Source organism: Chiloscyllium plagiosum, chromosome 14 (genome assembly GCF_004010195.1).
Source record: "Chiloscyllium plagiosum isolate BGI_BamShark_2017 chromosome 14, ASM401019v2, whole genome shotgun sequence".
NCBI lineage: Eukaryota > Metazoa > Chordata > Chondrichthyes > Orectolobiformes > Hemiscylliidae > Chiloscyllium > Chiloscyllium plagiosum.
Genome location: NC_057723.1, coordinates 27,517,859 through 27,543,591, shown reverse-complemented (window position 1 = coordinate 27,543,591; position 25,733 = coordinate 27,517,859). Strand labels below are relative to the sequence as shown.

The 25,733-nt window shown below is 40.3% G+C and overlaps 1 long non-coding RNA gene across 1 annotated transcript in view; it reads right to left on the bottom strand.

The window, feature by feature from the left end:
* Window positions 1–2,998: 2,998 nt before the first annotated feature.
* LOC122556905 overlaps window positions 2,999–25,733 on the bottom strand; it is a 32,244-nt gene continuing 9,509 nt past the window's right edge. Inside the window, exons 2-3 of the long non-coding RNA XR_006313694.1 lie at window positions 4,945–5,007; window positions 2,999–3,064 (exon numbers count right to left, since the gene is read on the bottom strand). This is a non-coding gene — a long non-coding RNA (uncharacterized LOC122556905). The remainder of the gene's footprint in view (window positions 3,065–4,944; window positions 5,008–25,733) is intronic.

Sequence of the window (25,733 nt, the reverse complement as noted above, 5' to 3'; positions counted from 1 at the left end):
TTAGGATGGCTGGTATCAATGGGCAGCAGAGGGTACATTAACAGTTATAGGGGGGCATTGGATGTGGTAGAGTGGAAGATGATAAGTCATGGTCAGACAGTCTGTAATGGGTGGGGTGGTCTTGGAAGGTGATGTGCAGATGGCCTCAAAGATGGAAGGGTTGACTGTCAAGAAAGATTTTGGGATCTGGATGGTAGGAGCTCAGGGGTCAAAGTTGGGAAGTTAACAGAAACATAGCTGGGGTCAGCAAAAACAGGGGCTGTTCAAATGTGACAGACAATGGGACTGACATGCTCAGCTAGTTTCCATTCCTATTTAACTGGAACATCTTCAGTACTCATTGTATTACATTCCAATGAGATCCCATGAGATGGTTGTGGATGGTTTGCCATACTGTGATGTCTGACATATGATCTTGCTTATTATTAAATAATCATCTAATACCGTCTTAACGCTTCAATTGAATTTGCCTTCAATTCACTTCCAGGCAGTGCATTTCAAACCTAGACCACTCATTATTTAAGAAAGTTTTATCTCACTTTGCATTTACATTTTTTGCAAAACACTTTTAAAAAGTGCCCTCTGCTTCCCAATCCTTTTACAAATGTGAACAGTTTCTTCCTATCTACTCAGTCCAGCTCCTCATGGTTTGAAAGCTTCTATTAAGTCTCTGATCAGCCTTCTCCTCTCGAAGGAAAACAGTTCCTACTTCCCCAAACTGTCTTCATAACTGAAGTGTCTCATCCCTGGAACCTCTTCGACACCTTCTCCAGTGCAATCACAGACCTCCTAAAATATGGCTCCAGAATTGTAAAGAATACTCCAGCTGAGAAACAACCAGTGTCCTCCACAGGTTCCGAACAATCTCTCAGGCCTTGTTCCATTAATGACACCTAGAATAATGTCAGTTTGTTTGTTCAACAGCTCCCTCTACCTGAGGGCATGACACTTTAATGACTTATACACACATGCGGCAAGGTCTTTCTGTTTCTGCACAACCTTTAAAATAGTGCTCTTTGTTTTATACTGTCCTTCCATGTTTTTTTGCAACAAAGCACATCACCTCACAATTCTGCATTGAACCTCATCTGCTACCTAGCAGCACACTCCACCAACTTGTTGTGGCCTTTTCTAAGTTCTATACTGTTCCCTCGCAGTTTACAATTCTTCCAAATTTTGTGCTGTCTATGCATTTTGAAGTTGTCCCCTGTGCACCGAGATCATCAGGAAAAGCAAGGATCCCATTATTGATCCCTGGGAACCCCTTCTCATCTTAGTGTTTCATATTTGGAAGGAGTTTGGTCTGACTATGGAGATACAAGTCCAGGGAAAAAGTTTTTCCATCCTACACCCTGAGAACTCAACCACATTTCTCTGTTACTTACATAAAGTGCGCAGTGTCTGTAATGTCAGAATTCCAGGCCTAGCAACATCACTCTGACTGTATCAGACAAGACAGTTGTTCCTGAAATAAGTCTCTTCAGTCTTGACTACAATTCCCAAACTCTTTCTTGGATCATAGGAACAAATTTAGGCAGATGAATTGCATTGATTTGGGACAACCAAAGGTGTCTTAATGGTAGACCAACATCTCTTTTAGCCAGAGTCAGGGGTGTGTGAGATTAGGGTGGCATGGTGCCTCAGTGGTTAGCACTGCTGTCTCACGGTGCCAGGGACCCGGGTTCAATTCCAGCCTCGGGTGACTGTGTGGAGTTTGCACATTCTACCCATGTCTGCGTGGATTTCCTCCGGGTGCTCCGGTTTCCTCCCACAGTCCAAAGATGTGCAGGTCAGGTGAATTGGCCATGCTAAATTGTCCGTAGTGTTAGGTGCATTAATCAGAGGGAAATAGGTCTGGGTGGGTTACTCTTCAGAGGATTGGTGTGGACTGGTTGGGCTGAAGGACCTGTTTCCACACTGTAGGGAATCTAATCTGATCATTTCAGCTCAGACAAACCTGGTCAGCAACTATAGGTGTACCAAAACTACAGGAAATGTTACACCTGTGCAAATGAATAAACCATTAATAATGCACAGACTAAATATATTGAAAGAATACCTGGGCCACCCATACATCCTCAAAATATTGTGTTCTTTCTTTGCCTGCCACTATTTATAGATGTTATCCTGATATGTCCAGCTGAGTTCAAGGTAGCCTGCTTACTGTTACGTCCTTGTGGCTGTGATCACTTTGGTGCCAGACTGTAAGGACCTGGCCTCCTGAAGATGACCTACACAGAGGCAGGTACAATCTCCTCAACCTGACCAGCTGCAGGCAATGGGGTGACTGGCTGTAAGGAAGTTGAGGGGCAGGGGATCTCTGATGTGTCCTGAGATGAAGCTCCTGTGGTGCCTCCTTGGCACTCATCCATCTACTGGATGCTGCTGGTACTGCCCTGTCACCTTGGGACATTTGGAATGAGGTTGAAGTACTTCATCCCTTTCTTATCTTGCAATTGATGCTGTTCATCTATGAGAAAGTGAGAACTGCAGATACTGGAGATCAGAGTCAAGGGTGCAATGCTGGGAAAGCACAGCAGGTCAGACAACCTCCGAGGAGCCGGAAAATTGATGTTTCGGGCAATAACCCTGATGAAGGGCTTATGCTCGAAACATCGATTCTCCAGCTCCTCAGATGCTGGCTGACCTGCTGTGCTTTTCCAGTACCACACTCTCGACGCTGTTCACCTATGGCTACAGGGTTGGATTGCAGTTTCAAATGTATATCTGATAGACATTGATTGTTCTGGATCCTTGTCTCAAAGACAGCCAACACCCTTTCCATGGCAACAGGAAGTACTCATGTGCCAGAAGCATGACAGTAGATAGAGTCTGGGGATCCCCTTCATCTTTCACTCCTGCTTCCTCACCGGTTGTGGACCAGACAGTGACCCTACACCCACTCTTGATAGTTGTCCACTGGGGAGAATAGCTCCGTGATGGTGAAGGATGCAGGAGAATGCTTTTATGATGCCTCGTCTCTATCTCCTCAGAGTTGGTGGTGTTTTAAATAGGAGGAAGTTAAGGCAACTTTCGCTTCATTCTCTCTGCTGACTGCTAGTACCTGGAGTGGAGAAAGGAAAGAATTAGTTGCTGAATATGGTCTGTCTTTACTGAAGCAACTGCCTGAGACTGTTTACATATCTAAGAACAGAGAAATGGAAGCTTCCTCATTGTCTTCCGATCATTGCCTCATCATCAGTACAGGAACAGTTACAGTACTCCCCTGACAACTCGTGCTTGATCTCTCAAAGGAGAGAGGATCTGAACAGTTGACCCTCAACCAGTATGTGAGAACTCTGTCCTATTTTGGGCAATTTTGGCCTGAAGATAGAGAAATGCAAAGAGTGAATGTGATAGCAATAGATTCACGAGCTCCAGCTGAATATGCATTGCCATACCAAGTACTGAGCCCTCACCACTCAGTGAGTAGGAAGTGCACTGTCCAGGAACTGGTTAACCATATGAGGAGGTTGTCAGACCGTCAGTGCATGTCAACCATGTGGTGCTGAGGCTTGCTGGCAATTCTCCAAAATGACATGCCTTAGAAGTGGCACAATTAAACTAAGCAGCGCTGCGTGAGTGTCAGTTTGCAAAAGATTGTGCCACTTATCCATGAAGAGGGCAGGAAATTGTTCATTCATTCCCTGCACTAGATCCAAGCTAGTTTGTGTGGCCCATGGGTGCTGACCTGTCCTGTGACCTCGCTCTAGATCTCATGGGAGGGCTTACTGGTGCCATCTCTGGAGACGTGGACTTCACTTTTTTCCTGGCTTTGACCAGAGCTACCACTAAGGCATCACAGAAACAGGGGACCAGGTCCTGCTTGTAAGGACCTGGTCCTTACCAGGGTGGGGGGAGAGAGGTTGAGGATGACAGCACTGGCCAGGGATGCTGCAGGCTTGCAGTGAAGGTTGCCTGGGAGGCCATTAAATCTGGCACCAGGATCTTAGACCCCAGAAGGCTATTTGTGAGAAAGAATTCCCTTCTTGTCTTCCCCAGAAAGTTTGGCAAACAACTAGCAACACAAATTATAAGTAATAGTAATAAGCTGAAAAATACATGATTACATGAAAAAAATTCATCTGGCACTGGGTGGAAGTGATGACTTTGCTCATATCTAACACCATATTCACAGTCTATAATTGAAGGTTCTGCTAATAGTTTTAACTCTCAATTTTTCAAAAAAAAATTACATCATAGATTTCACATTTACTCTGTGAACAACTTAAAATTATGAAAGTTAATGTATAAGATTCAAAATATTAGCAATAATCAGTCAACATAATAGAATTAATTTCCCAATCTATCCACCCTGTGTGCAATAGTCAGAAAAAGAAAACATGGGTTCTTAATGCTGAATGTGTCAATACTTCCTCAGAATTTCCAAGGTAATGGGTACAGGAGAATTTATCACAAGTAATGCATTAATGTCCTTATCCAACAGTCAATCAACATCCAAACATCATTAGCTTTTATCAGGATCGTTTAGATTGGAGAATCTTATTTAGACCTGGCAGCAAGGCATAGAGAACATCTAAATGCAAATCAAAAGGTCTGAGTTTACAGGAAAGTCATCACTTCCACCCAGTGCCAGATGAATTTTTTCATGTAATCATGTGTTTTTCAGCTTATTACTATTGCTTTTCATTTGTGTTGCTAGATGCTTTCTGGTTATAATATGGGGAGGCAATGTCCTAGTGGTGTTATCACTAAATTATTATTCTAGGGACCTAGTTCATCTTCTGAAGACCTGAGCTCAAATCTCGCCATGGCAGATGATGGAATTTGAATTCAATAAAAAATCTGGAATTAAGAGTCTAATGATGATTGTTTGTTATCTCAGTGTGACTAGGCAAATGGTGATGAGAACAATTATATAAAACAGAGTTACAGATACAGAATCTTAAAACACAGTACTAAAAATAACTCGAAAACACTTACTTTGGGGAAGGATTACGCTGGATTGGCAAACTAATAAAAAACATAGTTTGTTCGATCAGTGTGCTGTAGAAACAGTAAAAGAGAGGAATACAACAAGTATAAGAGCCTTTCAAATGTTTCACGTAGTTCCATACAACATTATGTTGCCAATGCAGCACCTTTCCTAATTCATCTGTCAGTTGATTGTATAGAGAATAAAAGTGTTGAAATACCTAGTGGAGGGTTTTTCCTCAAAACTGGATTAAACATCTGTTCCCTGGATAATAATGCAATACCAAGCTCAGTACTGACCTCCATCATGACCTGTGCAAAAGCAGTTAAGATTAAGACTGGAAGGGATATTGAATTTTCTCAAACTGTATCAACATTCACTTTTTGAAAACAGAGAACTATCAAGGCAATCCTTATTCTTTTCACTTAATATTTATTCTGTTATTCAATGCATTTATTTTTCTGGAAAATCAATTTTTTCATTTTTCCAAACAGATGTTAGTGACTACCACATAGCTACAGTAGTAATTCCTACTGTGTGATCCGAGATCAAATACATCTGTGAGTTTTTAAGGTTATTGAATCTCTTTTGGGATTTCTTGTAAACAGATGGGAATTTACTCTCTGTTTTGTTGTCACTGGGTAGATGTTAGTCTGTAAAACACTCACTTGACTTCACCAGGCCTACTCGTTCCTTTTATCTACAGTCAGTATGATTCCACTGAAATTTCCTCCATAATCTCAAATTAAGGAAGTAACAATATATTAAAAAAAATTCCAGCCACGCAAACCTCTTGGTATTTTGTACCTAAAGTGCTCTTACTAGCCCCAAAAGAATGGCATGGTTAGTGCTGCTGTCTCACAGCCCCAGGTTACCTGGGTTCATTTCCACCTTGGGTGACTGTCTGTGTGGAGATTATAAGTTCTCCCCATGTTTGTATGGGTTACCTCCAGGTGTTCTGGATTCTTCCAACAGTCAGAAAGATGTGCAAGTTAGGTAGACTGACCAAGGTAAATTGCCTTGTAGTGTGAATGTAGGTTTGCTATTTAAGCTGGAAGGTGGAACCTTCAGGAGCAAACTTGCATCCAGAACCTCAACCTGAGCTACAAATCTTCTCAAAACTCATTGCTTTGTAGTGTGCAGGACAGGTGGGTTAACCAGGATAAAATAAATCACATAGTCGTACAGTCATAGAGATGTACAGCATGGAAACAGACCCTTTGGTCCAACTCATCCATGCCGATCAGCTATCCTAACCTAATCTAGTCCCATTTGCCAGCATTTAGCCCACATACCTCTAAACCCTTTCTATTCATATACCGATCCAGATACCTTTATTTTTGTAGAAAATAGCCCCAGCCTATTCAGCCTTTTCCTATAGATCAAATCCTCCAACACTGGCAACATCCTTGTAAATCTTTTCTGAACCCTTTCAAGTCTAACTACATCTTTCCGATAGGAAGGAGACCAGAATTGCACACAGTATTCGAAAAGTGGCCTAACCAATGTTGTGTACAGCTGCAACATGACCTCCCAACTCCTGTACTCAATGCTCTGACCAATAAAGGAAAACATACCAAATGCCTTCTTCACTATCCTATCTACCTGTTACTCTACTTTCAAGGAGCTATGAACCTGCACTCCAAGGTCTCTTTGTTCAGCAACACTCCCCACGACCTTACTATTAAGTGTATAAGTCCTGCTAAGATTTACTTTCCCAAAATACACACCTCACATTTATCTAAATTAAACTCCAACTGCCACTCCTTAGCTCATAGGCCCATCTGATCAAGATCACATTGCAATCCAAGGTAACTTTCTTCGGTGTCCACTACACCTCCAATTTTGCTGTCGCCTGCAAACTTACTAACTATACCTCTTATGCTCACATCCAAATGATTTATATAAATGATGAAATGTAGTGGACCCAGCACCGATTCTTGTGGCACTCCACTGGTCACAGGCCTCCAGTCTGAAAAACAACCCTCCACCATCACCCTCTGTTTTCTACCTTCGAGCCAGTTCTGTATCCAAATGGCTAGTTCTCCCTGCATTCCATGAGATCAAATCTTGCTAATCAGTCTCCTATGGGAAATCTTGTCGAACGCCTTACTGAAGTCCATATAGATCATGTCCACTGCTCTGCCCTCATCAATCCTCTTTGCTACTTCTTCAAAAAACTCAGTTAAGTTTGTGAGACATGATTTTGCACACATAAAGCCATGCTGACTATCGTTAATCAATCCTTGCCTTTCCAAATACATGTAAATCCTGTCCCTCAGGATTCCCTCCAACAACTTGCCCACCACCGACATCAGGCTCATTGATCTATAGTGCCCTGGCTTTTTCTTACCACCTTTCTTAAATGCAGGGTACTGGGGTGGGGATTTGAATGCCCTTCATAGGGTCAGAGAAGACTCAATGGGCTGAATTGGCTCTTTCTGTATTGTAGGGATTCTATGCTATTAATAGCATCGGTAATCTAATTTTAATTATTCTCCCACATCAAAAGGACAGGATGATCATTATAACTGATTAGATTACTTACAGTGTGGAAACAGGCCCTTCGGCCCAACAAGTCCACACCGACCCGCAACCCACCCATACCCCTACATTTACCCCTTACCTAACACTACGGGCAATTTAGCATGGCCAATTCACCTAAACTGCACATCTTTGGACTGTGGGAGGAAACCGGAGCACCCGGAAGAAACCCACGTAGACATGGGGAGAACGTGCAAACTCCACACAGTCAGTCGCCTGAGGTGGGAATTGAACCCGGGTCTCTGGTGCTGTGAGGCAGCAGTGCTAACCACTGTGCCACCGTGCCACCCACACATAACACGAGAGTTCAAGTAAGCGAAGTGCAATTAAGTGTAGAAGAGCAACAGTGATAGGTGATTTGGTAATTCAGCGAACAAATAAATGTTTCTGAGTCCCATATGTGAATCCAGGGTGAAATATTGCCTCTGCAGAACATCCTGAGGTGGGGATGGTGAAGAGCCAGCAGTCTATGGTTTATACCAGTACCAACAAAATAGGTAGAAAGAAGGATATGGTCATGCAGACTGAATTTAAGGAGCTAAGAAAATTAGTAAATAGATGTATAAAGCAATAATCACAGTGCCAAGCAAAAGTGAGTGCAGAAATGGAGGATAAGATAAATACCATCTGCATGCAAAGAGACTATAGGGGGACAGTTTTAGACTCTTGGAACATTGAGAGCAGCTGGAGGAGAGATGGGACCTGGACAAATATGTGGCTTACACATGAACTGAGCCAGGACTGAGTTCTTCAGGGGCGTTTTGCTATTCATGGTGGGACAGTGTGTTTAAACTAAATCATCAGGTAATCAGTAGACAATATCATTGCAAAGTACCCATGTGCTAGCCTTCGTAAGTTAATATATGGAGTTAGAATCAAGGGAAACTTAATAGCATCAAAATTAGGCTTATGCATGTGAACAGATGGAGTGTGGGACTGTCATGTGGGATCATGATATTGTGGCTATTTCAATGACATAGATTTAAGAAAGGCAGAAGTTATTTCTGGATTACAAGGTGTTCAGAAAAGGGAGAAAAGGAGGAAGAGAAGTCATGTTGATTATGAAAAATATTGCAGTGCTAGAGAAAAAGGATGTCCAGAGCGGTCAAGGAAATAATCTATTTGTCTCGAGCTAAGGAACAGAAAAATGTGCAATTACATTGCTTGATGGAGATCATTGGTCATGAATGAGTGAAAAAGATGTGGATAACAAGGAAATTGCGTGCTAATTCAAAAATATAGAGTACTAATGGTGGAGTCTTTACCTATCCATTTATTGAGTGGAATAACTCACACGATGATAAAGAAGCCAGAAATTAAGATAAAGATGAAAAATTGCGCGTTTCACAGATGTCAGGGAGGAAATTGAATGAAGAACTATGTTTAACATAAAATGCTCAGAGTGGAGCTAAAGAAGCAAGTAAGAGAAGCAAAGAGAGTGTATGGAAAGAGACTGACAGCCAAGGGAAAAGAAAATCACAAAGTCTTCAATCAACGTATACAGAGTAAAAGGATGGTAAAAGGAGAAGAGCCAATGATAAAGGAGGAAGTTTTCACATGGAGGCCAAGGACGCAGCTGAGATATTAAATGATTACTTTGCAACTGTCTTTAACAAGGAAGAATACTTCCCATGCCATGGTGATAAAGGAGGTAATTCAGACACAAGAAGAGTTTAAAATTGAAAACGAGGAAGTATTAGATACGTTATCTATATATAAAGTTATGACCTGGAGGTGCTGGTGTTGGACTGGAGTGGACAAAGTTAAAAAATGACACAACACCAGGTTATTAGATTACTTACAGTGTGGAAACAGGCCCTTCGGCCCATCAAGTCCACACCGACCCAAAACCCACCCAGATCCAGACCCATTCCCCTACATTTACCCCTTCACCTAACACTCCAGGCAATTTAGCACGGCCATTCACCTAACCTGCACATTTTTGGATTGTGGGAAGAAACCCACACAGACATGGGGAGAAGGTGCAAACTCCACACAGAGAGTCACCTGAGGCGGGAATTGAACGCGGGTCCCTGGCGCTGTGAGACAGCAGTGCTAACCACTGTGCCACCGTGCCGCCCTGTTATGGTCCAACAGGTTTATTTGAAAGTACAAGTGCTGCTCCTTCGTCAGGTAACTAGTGGGGTAGGATCATAGGACACAGAATTTATAGTAAAAGATCAAAATGTCATACAAAACCTAGATTGCTGTTTAGTCTTTAATCAATTAGAATGGGGATGCAGGTTTCGATTGATTAATACGTAAATCCCAGAATTTCTTTCAAGTCACAGTCCAAAGATAACTTAAGGTTTTATCAGTATTAAAAAAAAGATGACATCTCAGGTCAGATAATACATTAAAGTTGTTAAGGTACCATTTTGACCTGTCTGTTCTATTTCCTGAGTCCCTCCGCTGAATGGCCTCTGCTTAGCAAATCTTAACTCTTGCTGCATTCTACACCATAGGACATGATGGATCTATCTGCTGAAGGGTGTTTGAACCTCCATAAGTAATGTTGTGGCATTGTCACAATACAATACTCCGTCTTACCATTGTTTCCAGTGAGTTCATTGTTCTTCAGGAATATGACCATCAGTCACTAGTAATGAAATCAACTACTTACTGTGCATCACACCAGAACTAGATGATATGCACCCAAGGAAATGGAGGCAAAGACAGTGGGAAATACAGAGGCACTGTCAGAACTTTTCAGTCATCCTTAAAGTCGGGTAGTGCAAGAGGACTGAAGAATTACAAATGTTACATCCTTTCCAAAAAAAAGAGTGTAAAGGTAAGTCCAGCAATTACAGACCAGTTAGTTTAACCTCAGTGGTTGGGAAACATCTGGAAATAATAATTAGGGGCAAGAATAATGGTCACATGAACAAATCTTGGTTAATTAAGGAGAGCTAGCATAGATGCTGTTGATATGATGCATATGAACTTCCAAAATGAACTTGATGTGGTGCCACGCAACAAAATTATGAATGAAGTTATAGATCAAGTAATAAATGGTTGTAGCAATGTGGATATGGAATTGACTGAGAGAAGGAAACAATTTCAGACTGTTGGGAGGTATGTTGTGAAGTTCTCCAAGGGTCGGGGTGAGACCCCTGTTTTCACCAGGCTTGCAGATGATGTAAAATTTCAAAGCACTGTGAACAGTGATGCCAATGGTGTGGAATTTCAACAAATTTATGGACAATTAATGGAATAGATGGGAGATGTATTTCTATGCACAGAAGTGTGAACTGATTAATTTTGGTAGGAGGAGCTTGGAGAGATGATACAAAAGAAAGGGCTCAACTCTAAAGAGATTTAAAAAAAAGGGTTCTAGGTGTAGTTGCATACAATATTGAAGGTGGCAGGACAGGTTGAAAAAGTGGTTAATATAGCATCAAGTATCTTAGGCTTTGCTCATTAAGGCATAGAGTACAATAGCCTTAGAGAAAAGTAAGCTCAGATAAGTTTTGACAAAGATATTCAAAATAATGAAGGGTTAGAGTCTTCATAGGGAGAAATCGTTCCCAATTACAAAAGTATTGAGAATGAGAGAATACAGTATTAGAGTACTTAGTGAAAAGAAGCAAAATCAATTTGAGGAAAAACATTTTTATGTAGGGAGTGGTTGGGATCTGGAAAAACCTGACTGTGTGAATGTAGTGGAGGCAAGTTCAATTAAGGCTTTTAAAAGGGAGTTAGACAGTTACCTGAAATGGAAGGATGTGCAGGGTTATTGGAAAAATGCAGGGGAACGTCACTAATTTAGTTGCCCTTTTAAAGAGACCAATGCAGACCAAATGGCCTCCTTTTGTTGTGTAAAAGTTGTGATTCTGAGCAGGGGAGGGAACTAATCATAAAAAATGTAAAATCTTGAATTACATGTTACAAAATGTCATTAATATTTCAAAAATAGGTGTCCATTCCATGAAGTCAACTTCAACAAATATCTACAGTAAAAAAGCTAAAAATGATGCATTTCCTCTTCATCTGTTTTGCAGCTCATTTTATTTCAGCAATTCAACAGAAGATATTAATATCAGCTACTGAGCTAAAGCAACCACCCAGCCCTTGTCTTAGCATCTTTTTGTGGCCACAGAAAAATTAAACTTTCAGATGTTGCCTAATACTAAGGGTAATATTTCATACATTGCTAAAAAATACCTCACTCGCTCAGTGACAACAGAAGGCACCTCTGACTAGATTGTCTTGTAACTCCTGCATCAATTAAAAGGAGAAAAATGTGCATGTTTATGTTGCAGAAGGCAAGCCATAACAAAGCAGTTTCATGATACTACTCAAGCATTATTAGAGGATGGCAAGAAAATACTGACTTCTAATAAAGTGGGCTTAATAATAGATCTACCAAATCACTGACTATACTTAAAAGGTGCAAATATAACATGGTAAAACATGATCTCCCTCATCATGGAGGATTGTTATTTCTCTTGTTGGGATGGGAGGGTGTTCTTTACCAGCCTGGCCCTTTTTAAACTAGAAATCAGCAAATGTTCTTCATAAATTCAGGAGATATTATACAGAATTTGACTCCAGAATGAATGAGAATGTAATGCAAAGTCTACACCACAAACTCACACATTAGTGAGAAATTAATTTAAGCAGGAACAGACTTTGAGCATTGAATTCCAGTTAAAGCAACCCATCCAATTATATTAACCACTTTTGTTTTTATTCCGCTTTAATTTCATTTGACCTCCATCTTTCAATGAATGAAAAGCATTGATCAGTAATAATTGTTCCCAAGCTTCCCTCTTATTTTGATCAGATATTATAGTGCACAAGTATTCAGGCTATATGTTATAGACACTTATTATCAATTGCATTATCAAGGCTAATAGGTACATAGGATCCTTCAGAAATAAATGAAACTATTGTAAATGTTGAACAGCATCGAATACCTTGTTGACATGTGCTTCCAATTGGAATATTCTAACAGCAAGTTATAGGGTCTTATTACCTGACTGTCACATATATAATAATTTATCATGCATAACCTGACCTTTAAATAGCCTTTGTGCTTTGTGGTCCATGAACATGTATATATTGAATCATAAAACACGATGTGGCACAACGAACATTGAAAATTAAAATTATAATGCACGGATTTGACAAGGAGAAAGAACATTAAGGAAGAATTTAAATTTCATAATCCTCCAAAAATAATATAAATATATTTTTTATCATAATAAGAAGTATTTTTAAAGCTTTTCTCTGAAATGTTGTGAAGGAAAGATTGACCCAGAATGCATTTAGTGCTTGATGTGACAGGCTCCAATTTGGTTTTATTGCAATAATGTTGTCATACTCATGAATATATTGATGAATGTTTATTTTCCATTATACACTTCCATTTTTTTCATGTTTTGTCACCTAATTGAACAGATGGATGAGTTAAAGCCACGCCTCACTATGCCTCCTTTCCAATTTTAAGGAATAGTGGATAGGAGAGATAGGGAACTAATGTCACAGTTAAAATATATTGCCTGCCACCTAACAACATTAGATATCCAGCAATCTGATCTTTTAGTTTCCAGAGACATTTCCTTCCAGCTATGAATGACAATTCACCATTTGGGAACTGAGATAGTATGTTTTCTCAGGTGATAAAATATTTAGGGCAAAGTTGGCAATGCGTATTTTGTATATGGCAATGTGTAAATTTAATACCATTTAAAAATCCAATGTAGTGGTCTTCAGACACACTCTTCTTGTCTGCTGGGGGTGGTAAAGGCAGAAAAAGATCTGCGCAAGGCTTATACTTGAAAGAGGCACCAGCAATTTTGCATTTGTAAATAGGGGATTAACTCCTGTTGTAAAACTGGATTACCTTGAAAGAAGTCCTTTCAAGAAAATACGATTTTATGTGCAACCTAACCAGAGGTCCTAAAATGCATCTTTCTCTCTATCTCACTCTTTCGCAATGTGCAATAGGATCATGTAGAACCTACAGTTTAGTTGGTGGTTTGTCCATTAAACTGCTGGCTAAAGTGGTTCTCTATTTACCTGCAAGTTACCCTCCAAGCCACTCACCTCCCCAACTTGGAAATATACCGACGTTCCTTCACAGTCATTAAGTCAAAATCCTGGAATTCCCTCCTTCCCGGCATTGTGGGTCAACCCGTAGCAAGGAACTGCAGCAAATCAAGAAGGCAGCTCACCACCACCTTCTCAAGGGCAAATAGGGATGGGTGATCAATGCTGGCCAGCCAGCGATGCCCAAATCGCACAAATGAATTTTTAAAAATTGTTGCCAATGAAGCTGCCAGAGATGTTAATAGTGTTTGCATCATGTTAGGTGTCACTATCATCTTTGTGGCCGCTCAGTCAATGTTGGATCATATCACCTTTAGTATCTGTTTAAAGTCTTAACCCGAGCTGGAGCTGCACTCCTCTGTGCTCTGAGCCATTGTGCTTCAGTTCACTGGCCATTTGCTTTGCCACAGAGCAATTCCTGGTTCATACCTGTTAGCCTACTTGGTAACTTAGGCTGTTGAAATCAGTATCCGAGTCCTCTGAAGCAGATTTAAATGTAATCTTGCCCTCCAGCTAGCTATCACATGTGACATCCTATCCCTTACATATTTATGGCTAGTGATTCACCACACCTCAAAACTGTCTCTAGCCTAATCTGCTTAAGTACATATGGTGACAGCACCTGAGCAGAAGTGGGGGTATTCGCCGATGATTGCACAATATTCAGCACCATTTGCAACTCCTCTAAAGCAGTCCATGTTCAAATATAACAAGAACTGGACAATATCCAGGCTTGGGCTGATAAGTGGCAAATAACAATTGCACCCACACAAATACCAGGCTATGACTATCTCCAATAAGAGACAAGTTCATTAACATTCCTTGACATTCAACAGTCTTACCATCATTGAATCCCTGAAGAAGGGCTTATGCCCGAAACGTCGATTCTCCTGTTCCTTGGATGCTGCCTGACCTGCTGCGCTTTTCCAGCAACACATTTTCAGCTCTGATCTCCAGCATCTGCAGCCCTCACTTTCTATCATTGAATCCCTCACTATCAACAGCCTTAGGGTTAACATTGACTAGAAACTTGACTGGACTTGTCACATAAACACAGTGGCTTCAAGTGCAGGTCAGAGGCTAGGAATACTGTGACAAGTAACTCACCTCCTGTCTTCCCAAAGCTTGTCTGCCATCTACAAGGAACAAATCAGGAGTATGATGGAATATTCCACACTTGTTTGGATGGGAGCAACTTCAACAACACTCGAGACGCTTGGCACCATCCAGGACAAAAACAGCCTGCTTGACTAACACTACATCCACAAGCATCCACTCCCTCTACCACCAATGCTCAGTAGCAGGAGTGTGTACTATCTACAAGATGCAACGCAGAAATTCACCAGAGTTCCTTCCAAACCTATGACCTATCTAGAAAGACAAGGGTGTAAATGCATGGGAACACCACCATCTGCAAGTTCCCCTTCAAGCCACTCATCATTCTGATATGGAAATACATCATTATTCCTTTACTGTTGCTTGGTCAAATCCTGGAATACCGTCCCTAAGGGCATTGTAAGTCACCATACTACACATAGAATTTTAGAATTAGATTCCCTGCATTGTGGAAACAGGCCCTTCAGCCCACTGACCCTGCAAAAAGTATCCTTCCTAAACCCCATTCCCCATTATTCTACATTTACCCCTGAATAATTCACCTAACCTACACATGGGCAATTTAGCTGATTCAGCTAACCGGCATATCTTTGGATTGTGGGAGGAAACCAGAGCACCAATAGGAAACCTGCAGAGACACAGGAGAATGTGCAAACTCCTCACAGAGGGTTGCCTGAGGCTGGAACCGAACCTGGGTCCCTTGCACGATGAGGTAGCAGTGCTAACCACTAAGCCACCCTGCTGCCCCTGGATTACAGCAGTTCAGAAAGACAGCTCCACCTCCTCAAGGGCAACCAGGACAGGCAATAAATGCTGGCCTCTCAGTGGTGCCAATGTTCTATGAGTGAATATAAAAAAAGCAAAAATAGCCATTCCTGAGACTACATCCAGGTTATAATGAAGATTATTACTAGAGCTGGGCTCTAAGCTAACGGGGGTAGTCGCAATGGAACCAGACTGACAGACTTGAGATATTGACATGGCACTGGCAGGGGTGGATATATTAGGTATAAAGAGGAAAAATGGGGAGTGTGAAACATTGGGGTTTTCTCCTAGGTCCAGTGAGCTTATAAAGGAATTAACTCTTGCCTGCCTCCAGCTAGCACAGTAAAAACTGTTGGACATCACATTTGGTGCTGACCTCCACCAACCTTCGTGAAAATTGCACTGGGAGCTGGTAAAAAGACTGTTAAGTGGCCAGTTAGTAGCTGATTTGGCCATAAGCAGGATTGGTATGACCAGGTACGTAAACCTTATGTCCCAGTAATTGGTTTAGTTAAACAAAATGTCATATTCCTTTGGTTGTACATAATAGGCAGAGCAAAGACAGCACACAACTTGCCCATGTCTACAAAACCCAAACAACATAGAGGGGGGTGGTGGAGGATTGTTTTTCAGACTGGAAGCCTTTGACCAGTAGTGTGACACAAGGATTGGTGCTGGGTGCACTGCTTTTCATCATTTGTACAAATGATGTGCATGGGAATATAAGAGGTATGGTTAATTAGTTTGCAGATGACACCAAAATTGGAGGTGTAGTGGACAGTGAAGAAAGTTACCTCAGAGTACAATGGGATCTTGATCAGATGGGCCAAGGAGCCGAGGAATAACAGATGGAGTTTAATTTAGATAAATGTAAGATGCTACATTTTGGAAAGGCAAATCAAGGCAGGACTTATACACTTAATGGTCAGGTCCTGGGGAATGTTGCTGAACAAAGAGACCTTGAAGTGCAGATTCACAGTTCCTTGAAAGTGGAATCACAGGTAGATAGGATAGTGAAGAAGGTGCTTGGTATGGTTGCTTTTATTGGTCAATGCATTGAGAATAGGAATAAGGAGTCATGTTACAGCTATAGAGGACATTGGTAAGGTCACTTTTGGTCTTGTGCAATTCTGGTCTCCTTCCCATGGAAAGGACGTTGTGAAACTTGAAAGGGTTCAGAAAAGATTTACAAGGATGTTGTCAGGGTTGGAGGGTTTGGAAAGTGAGGACTGCAGATGCTGGAGATCAGAGTCAAGTATGTAGTGTTGGAAAAGCACAGCAGGTCAAGCAGCATCCAAGCAGCAGGAGAATCAACATTTCCGGCATGAACCCTTTATCGGGAATGATGTTGGAATTGGCTGTTGATTGCACTTTTTTTTGATTCAGCCCCATCCTCACAACGGTGAATTCAAAATCAGCTTTACAATACATTCTAGCAGCAATTCACCTCTGTGGAATGCAGCATTAAAAGTCTCACTAAAATCCGTAAAAAATCCTAGCTTTTACTTTTACACAACAAGTTGTTTTTAATTTTTTTTAATTACAAAGGAGAAAGAATATGAGGAGCACCAGTGGAGGAATTGCCTTTGCAAGGAAACTGGATTAACCACAAAAGTTGGACCTGAAAAATTAGGTTGAATAGACTGGGGTTATTTTCCCTGGAGTGTTGGACGCTGATGGGTTACTATAGAGGATTATAAAATCGTGAGGGACATGGGTAGGGTAAATCAACAAGGTCTTTCCCCTGGGGTGAAGCAATCCAAATTTAGAGGGTATAGGTTCAAGGCGACAGGGGAAAGATTTAAAAGGGACCTAAGGTGCAACTCTTTCATGTAGAAGGTGGTGCCAGAGGTGAATTGCTGCTAGAACGTATTGTAAAGCTAATTTTGAATTCACCATTATGAGGATGGGGCTGAATCAAAAACAAGTGCAGTTAACAGCCAATTCCAACATCATCAATTTCGATCTCAACATTTAACATCCATGGTCACCTTACTTAACAGTGTATCTGTAACTGACAACAAAACAAACATTAATCAACCAGATTTGCCATCACAGTCCTTTGAATATCGGTGCTACCATCGAAAGTAAATTCCATCCATTGTAACAAGGTTTCAGTAAAGCCAATAGCCCACAACATTATAGTGTGGCAGCGAAAGTAGCATATTTCGCTTAAGCCATAATTTCTTCCAATATAGGCACCAGAGTTAGGATGTCTGCTATAAATGTGATGTTACTATAGCATAAGTTGTCAAGAATATTTGGACTGATATTAATTCCTTGTCCAAATTTTGATTGATTGGTGAGTTTCCTTCTTTAAAATAAAGTAAGTCCAAACAAGCTAATGGATATTAGATCATATATCTCAGTTGACAGCAGCACTTGTAGACTTATTATTAAACTTGCCCATTTTATTTTGAATTATTCATTGTCTTGAGGGCTATGCTGAGTGTTTTGTTCTTCATGGGCTATATTTAACTCAAATGTTGAATCTAACACAAGAGGAAAGTCATTTTTGAAATCAAAAATTGTGTAAAGCACTCTTAGCTTTTATACTTACTGGCCTTCCTCAGGGAAATTTAATCGATATATGAAATATACTTGTCAACTATGAAGGAAAGTAACTCCCAGTTCTCAGCTACTCCATTTAACAGTTAACAGGATCTCAATTCATTACTGTGCATTCCCAGGGCTCAGCAACTTTGAAATGATTCATGTTTGATACTGCCCTGTTTCTCTTTTTTATCCTTCCTATCTCATGCCTCTGATAGTGCTACTTTGCAACCAACTGTTTGAAGATTGAACATTGGCTCATCCGAGCTTTTACTCAGTTTGGAAAGTATGCTATCTTTCTCACAAAAGAATTCACAGTATCAATAGGTGATATACCAGAATATAAGAAATTGTATTAGGCGCATGGACCATTGATTCTGCTTCACCATTCAATAAGATTATGATTCATCATCTACATAAACATGACTTTACATTCCTAGCTTTAAATCACTGAGTCCAAACATGTATCAATCTCAGTCTTGAATATGATCACCAATTAAGCACCCACAGTCCTTTGGGTCGAGATTTCCAAAGTATCAAAAATCTCTAGGTGAAGAAAATTCTCCTCAGTCCAAACTATCTGATCCCTATGAGATTATGATCCCCTCTCCAGGGAAACAACCAATCAGCTTCCATACTATTGAACTTGTCTAAGAATTTTAAGTATTTCAATGAGATCATCATTTATCTTTCTAAACTTCAAGTCTATTCTATTCAGCATTTGCTCATAAGGCAACTCTTTTGGGCTCTGAATCAATCCAGTGAACCTACATTGCACCCACTCTGAGGCAAATGTTTCAAAGATGCTTTACATTTAACAATACCTGGAGCCTTGAAAAATTGTGGAAAAATTGATTTATGTCAAGTTTTATGGAAATGCCTGAAATAATTTCTTTAAAGGCATTTTTGAAAGGTCACTGTGGACATTGGAGGCTTTCTAGAAATATTGGACTGGTATGACTGCTGGCTTTGCTGTGGACACCTCCTGTGGATTCTTCTTTGAACCGTGACTTGATGGAACATTTCTTAGGAAAAAGAAATCTGCGAGGAAGGGCTGTCCAACTAATCTTTCATATTTTTGAAAATAAATCACTTGTTGAGTTCAGCATGGATAGGGTAAGCCTTTTGTTCATCTGCAACTGTGAATGAAAGAACACAACAAGATTGTGTTTCCTGAGCAGACTGTGTCTGCAAGGAGCAGAGCCAGCCAAGGGTGGTTATTGACTTGACCGCACCAGCCGAAATATCACAGCAAAAATTACTGAACCTCCGACACTTCATCCTTTTGCCTTTAAGAATAGCCCATTGGCCCAAATTTTATTTCAGAAAGCCAATCTCTTCAGATAAATATTTAATTTCTCTATTCTTGGTGTGTGTATGTTTGTGCTTGTGAGTTTTGGGAATATTTAGGGGGATAAACATTTTTACTTCAATATTATCAACCATGTATGTTATTTCTTATATTTTAATTGAATAAGTTTTGTTTTGACAATAAACCAATAATTAATTTTATTAAGAAACCTGTTCAATGTATCTTTTTTATTTAAAACTTGAAATAGATCTGGTATTTAATTAATCATCTCTGCAACTGTTAAAGATTAGTTTTATTTTATTCTATGACCCCAATAGAACAGTGGAACTGGAGTAAAGGTGCACTCCTCTAGTCTCAATCATAATACAAATATGTCCTTGCTTAAGTATAAGATGACAAACTGTACATAAATAATGCTCAAACAATTGCAGCAAGACTCCTTTACTCCTTTGATCTAACTATTTGAAGTAAAAACAAATACAAAATTTGCTTGCTATGCCACAATAATAACTTTATGATTCATGAACAAAAACACCAAAATCCCTCTGAATATCAACATTTATTATTCTTTCATCATCAAATAAATTCTGTTCTATTTTTCTACCTTTTCCCATAAAATACTCATTTGTATTATTTCCTCAAATCATCCTTATTGTTCAAATAGGAGGGGAATGTAAGAACAAATAAATAGTTCCTTATTATGTTCACTATATATAGAAACATTGAAAATTTATGGACAGAGAAGTCCATTTGACCCATCACAGAATTTTTATGCTGCAGAAGATGGTCATTCAGCCTATCATGTTGGCACCAGCTTTCTGAACATTTTAATTTAGATTACTTACAGTGTGGAAACAAGCCCTTCGGCCCAACAAGTCCACACCAACCCACAACCCACCCAGACCCATTCCCCTACACCTAACACTATGGGCAATTTAGCATGGCCAATTCACTTAACCTGCACATCTTTTTTGGGATTGTGGGAGGAAACCAAAGCACCCGGAGGAAACCCACGCAGTCACGGGGAGAATGTGTAAATTCCACACAGTCAGTCACCTGAGGCGGGAATTGAACCCAGGTCTCTGATGTTGTGGGGCAGCAGTGCTAACCACTGTGCCACCCACAATTTAGTTCCAATCTCCTACCCTTTCCCTGTAACCATGCACATTGTTTCTATTTAAGGAATCATGCCCCCTTGAATTCCTCAAGTGGACCTGCCTGCACCACACTCCATTCCAGTTCAAGTGGACCTGCCTGAACCACACTCCATTCCAGGCAGTGCATGCCATATCCTAAGTATGCACCGTGTGAAAAAATATTTCCTCACCTTCCATTTTCCTTCTTTTGCAAAACACTTTAAATCTGCATCCTCTGGTTCTTGATTATGTTATGAGCAGGAACAGTTTCTTCCAATCAGTTTGTCCAGAACTTTCTTGATTTTGAAACCATCCATTCAATCTCGTTTTAGCATTCCCTCCTTCAAGGAAAATAATCTCAATTTTTCCAATCTTTCCTCATAACAAGTACTTTGTGCCTACAATTTGTTTTTGTGATTTTTTTCTGCACTGTCTCTAATGCATTCATCTCAATCCTACACTCTAGAGCTCAGAACTGTACACAATATTCCAACTTGTTCTACTCAGCATCCTGTATAAGTTCAGCATTACTTCCACACTTTTGTTTTCAATGCCCTTAATGATGAAACCTAGAATGCTGTGTATTTTATTGAAAGCTGTCTCTACCTGTCCTGGAGAAAGTCAGAACTGCAGATGCTGGAGAGCCAGCGTTGACAATTGTGGCACTGGAGAAAGCACAGCAAGTCAGGCAGCATCTGAGAAACAGGAGATGTGACATTTCAGGCATAAGCCCTTCATCAGGAATGTGGGGTGGAAGAGGGCTGAGAGATAACTAGAGGGGTCGGGGTGGGGCTGGGGTGAAGGTAGATGGGATGGCGATATGGTAACTGGTGAAGTTAATGTTGACGCCTCAGGACCCTACAATCACATGACATCAACATTGACTTCACCAGGTTCCATTTCTCCCCACCCCCAACCTCATTCCAGATCCAACCCTCCAACTCAGTACTGCCCTATTGACTTATCCTCCTTGTCCATCTTCCTTCCCACATATCGCTCCTGACTGACCTATCTCAATCATCTCCCACTTGTATCCACCTATCATCATCCCACCCAACTTACCCCCAACCTGATCCCCACCACCACCACCCCCACTTATCTGTCAGCCCCTTTCTCCCTCCACATTCCTGATGAATGACTTATGCCTGAAACATTGACTCTCCTGCTCATCAGATGCTGCCTGACCTGCTGTGCTTTTCCAGCACTTTTCGACTATCTGTCCTGCAACCTTTATTGACTCATGCACATCTACACCCAGATCCCATTGGCTCTTTCAACACGCTTTAGAATTGTAGCCTTTCTAATATGCTAACCAAATCTCCTTCCCATGAGTTCAAGCAAGAGACATGCTGAACGCTTGTTTCTAATGAGAGTCTAGCTCACATTGCAGGCCTGCTATGCCAACAGATCATGGTTCCTGACAAGAGTAATGAGCAATGAACAATGGAGATTTACCTAACACACAGAAGTTTACTAGCATTTTAAAATAACAAACTAGTAACTAAACTGTATGTTTAGATGGGCCTTTTACATAGCATTTGGAAGGGTGAGTCCTATTTGCCCAATTTTGGGAAGTGTCCAATGGCATCAGTAAAACTTGCATGTTTACAGAAGAGCCTCAAACCAAGGTGATCCCTATAAAAAAATGTACTTTCATTGTAATGGTACATACCAGTGATGTCCTTTCATTGTTCACACTGCTACAACACTCACTTGGCCCTTTGATAAACAATAGTTCATTTGTCCTTCTGTTTGAAATTAAGTCCCACCATCTAAAGAGCATTGTGTTGGTCCATCTGATTGCCTTGAAATGTAATAGTTTTTATCAAATAAATAAGAGGAGATTCATTTCAGAAAGGACAATGAATTCATAAACCATTCTTTCATCTGCACCCACCCACGAATCTTCTGGAAACTTCCTCTGCCCAATTAAAAAAGAAGTGTGATCAGGCAGACTCTGCATAATTCATTGTTTACCTAACTGATGGCAGATGTTCAGCTAGGCAGAAGTGCCAATTTGAAACTGATAGGATATATTTAGAATAACTTGGATTATTTAACTTGCAGTAGAAATGTTATATTGAACAACAAATTCATTATTTTAATGAATATCTTCTGATAGCTCCATCTGGTGTCAATTAAACCGTACATAATACAACTTAATTGAATCTGAATTTGGTATTAAAATGACAGATCTTCCAACTACCTGATTTAGGAAAATGATTTATTAGTCATGTTTAAAATAGCTTCCAAGTTATGAGTAAAACAATAAAAGCAAAATATGAATTTGCTAAAGTTGAACTAAAATTTAAAATCAGGTTCTCTCTTTAACCTATCTGACCCCAGTTATTGCAGTTATCATATCAGGTCACACACAATCCTAACTAATAAAGCAAACCGTCCATCAATTGTAAACCAACTCACATAATTACACACAGGACAATGCACTATCTTCGGCTTCAGTAACAGAAACATGTATAATGTATGTAAAAAATTGGGAGAAACCTTTGGAAACATCTGCCTAAAAAAATCCGTGTTTGGATGAGGAATAGGAAATATAGGACTACTCTACCTTCTGTGCAATATATATCAATAAATGACTCGAAAGGTGAAGATAGCACACCCAGTATTGATGACCATTGATCTCAAATGCATCCCAGTGCATGGGGCCAAAATGGGGCATTGCATAATCCATGTTTCAAGCTTGACATGGATGAAAAGTTACCAATATTGGAATCTGGCCAATTGCATACAGGAAATACAGCTCCGTCCAATTTTGGGCATTGCTTAGTCATCCTGCGTGCCTGCTTATATTTGAGCAGTGAACTAATAGTTTCTTCAATTGGTTTAGGACACTTGTAAAATTAGTTTGCCAGAGCTGACTGACTGTGATCTCCAGCATTTTTTATTTTCAGTAAAGATTCCAGCATCTGCAGTAATTTGCTCTCTCATTTCTGGGTGGCACTTGGCACTTTTTCTTCTCCTGGTCTCTCATGGACTCTGCAAGGTCTATTGTCACCCCTGCACTGAAATTCTGCTCTGGTTAATCTTCTTTCCTCTGAAAGGCCACTAGGTTGACCTTTTTCCTCAGCACAGCAATTTCCTAAATAACACCATTTAGTTTCTGTTCCTATTGTTCCCTAAGTTATAGCTGCTGGCTTTTACTCATTTTATCAACAGCTTACTTCAAAAGAGCAATACACATCTTTCTACTGCATTTAACAACTTCAACCTCTAATTCATTGGTGATCTTGTTTCTGTGATATATTATCAACTCAGTAATGCTCATTGGTCTACACAGTAATTCATAAATTCATTGGTGGTTGTTCAGCTGTGCTTTAATGCTCATCAGTGACCTTTTGTTGATGTGAATTAGTGAAAGGTTGTACATGAGAGCTGTGCTGATATCTATGAGTTCAGTTCCCCTATTTATGTTGTCAGATAATAAATAATACTTGTTATAATGTAAATTCTTCACTTTATACTGTTGATTTTTAACCTCTGCTGTTTTAGTAACAGCTTCAGTTGTGTACTCTTTAAGGGTTTCTCACACGTACATGCTTTAGGAGCTCTGAGATAAAAATTGGCCAATATTGTAGAAGTCTTGGCTCCTTGTGTGCAATACTATGGGAGATTTTGTACATACTTTTCAAATTGCAGTACTTTAAACATTTTGGTCTAAAGCTTTTAGTGCAATTAGTGTCTTTGGAACAAGTATAGTAAGTATTCAATTCTGAGTTAATCACATGATAAGTTCTTTGAAGAACTGAGGGTATATTATGTTCTGACATTCCAGACAGAAGGAATTGTATTTTTAAATATGAAAAATGTCTGAAACGGTATATTCAATTGTTCATGGCTTAGTTCACACAATGTCTGTCTAAGCGTTAAGAAAATGTTTATTACCATATATTGTCTGATCATTGAGAAGGAATCATTTGCAACAAAAAGAAATTATGTTTGATATTCCATCGAATTTCTCAGTATCTCCAGTTTCTCTTTGGATTGTTGTTTGTACATACCAGTAGGATGTACATATCAAATCTTTGTTTGGAAATTACTGAAGACTGTAGAGAATAAAGACTTTCTTTCCTGCTCTTTGAAACATTTGTCTTCTTAGTTACTGTGTGCTTTCAATATCTCATATCATAGAATTGTAGAATGGTTACAGAAGGCCATTCAGCCTATTATATCTGTGCTGACAAGTTGCAACAGCAACTCAGTTAGTTCCATGCCCTCCCCATGCTTGTCCTGATAACATTGTAATTGTTTTCCCATTTAGATAATCATCCAATTCCCATTTGTAGGTCCAACTGAATTTGTCACCATCACACCCTCAGGCAGTGCATATTGCTATCTCTTTTTTTAATATTTCTGCTCCAAATCAGATCTGAATTTTAGTTTTGCAGTGCTACTATTGTTTCATTTTGGTATCTGGCACAATTTTAATATTGTGCTAACCTGCCCAACGACTCTGATAAAGTTGGATCAGATTGATTTAATGCAAAGTGAAGGACAACTGAGTGTAAATTGTGTGGTTCCTTCTATTAAGGTTACTCCATTGAAGAGCTACAGGAAGCAGGGAGAACCTCAGAGAAAGGGTGGTTCTCTAACTCCACAAAATAAATTTCAAAAGTGTACCTTTCTGAGACCTTTCCTCTGCATCCTGTAGCTCTTCAATAGACTAACCTAAATAGAAGGAACTATGGGGTGGCATGGTGGCTCAGCAGTTAGCACTACTGCCTCACAGCACCAGGGCCCCAGGTTCGATTCCAGCCTTGGGTGACTGTGTGGAGTTTGCACATTCTCCCTGGGTTTGTTCTGGTTTCCTCCCCACAGTCCAAAAGATGTGCTGATCGGGTGAATTGGCCATGCTAAATTGCCCGTAATGTTAGGTACATTAGTCAGAGGGAAATGGGTCTGGGTGGGTTGCTCTTCAGAGGGTTTGTGTGGACTGGCTAGGCTGAAGGGCCTGTTTCCACACTGTAGGGAATCTAATCTACTCAGTTGCCTTTTACTTTTCATTAATCAGATCCAACTTTATCAGTGTCGCTGGGCAGCCTGAGCTTCTGCACATAGCATGAAACTTTATTGCTGGAACAGCACAGCAGGTCAGGCAGCATCTAGGGAACAGAAGATTCGACGTTTCGGGCACATGCCCTTCTTCAGGAATGAGCAGAGAGTGTTCAGCAGGAGAAGATAAAAGGTAGGGAGGAGGGACTTGGAGGAGGGGCGCTCTGCTCATTCCTGAAGAAGGGCATGTGCCCGAAACGTCGAATCTTCTGTTCCCTAGATGCTGCCTGACCTGCTGTGCTGT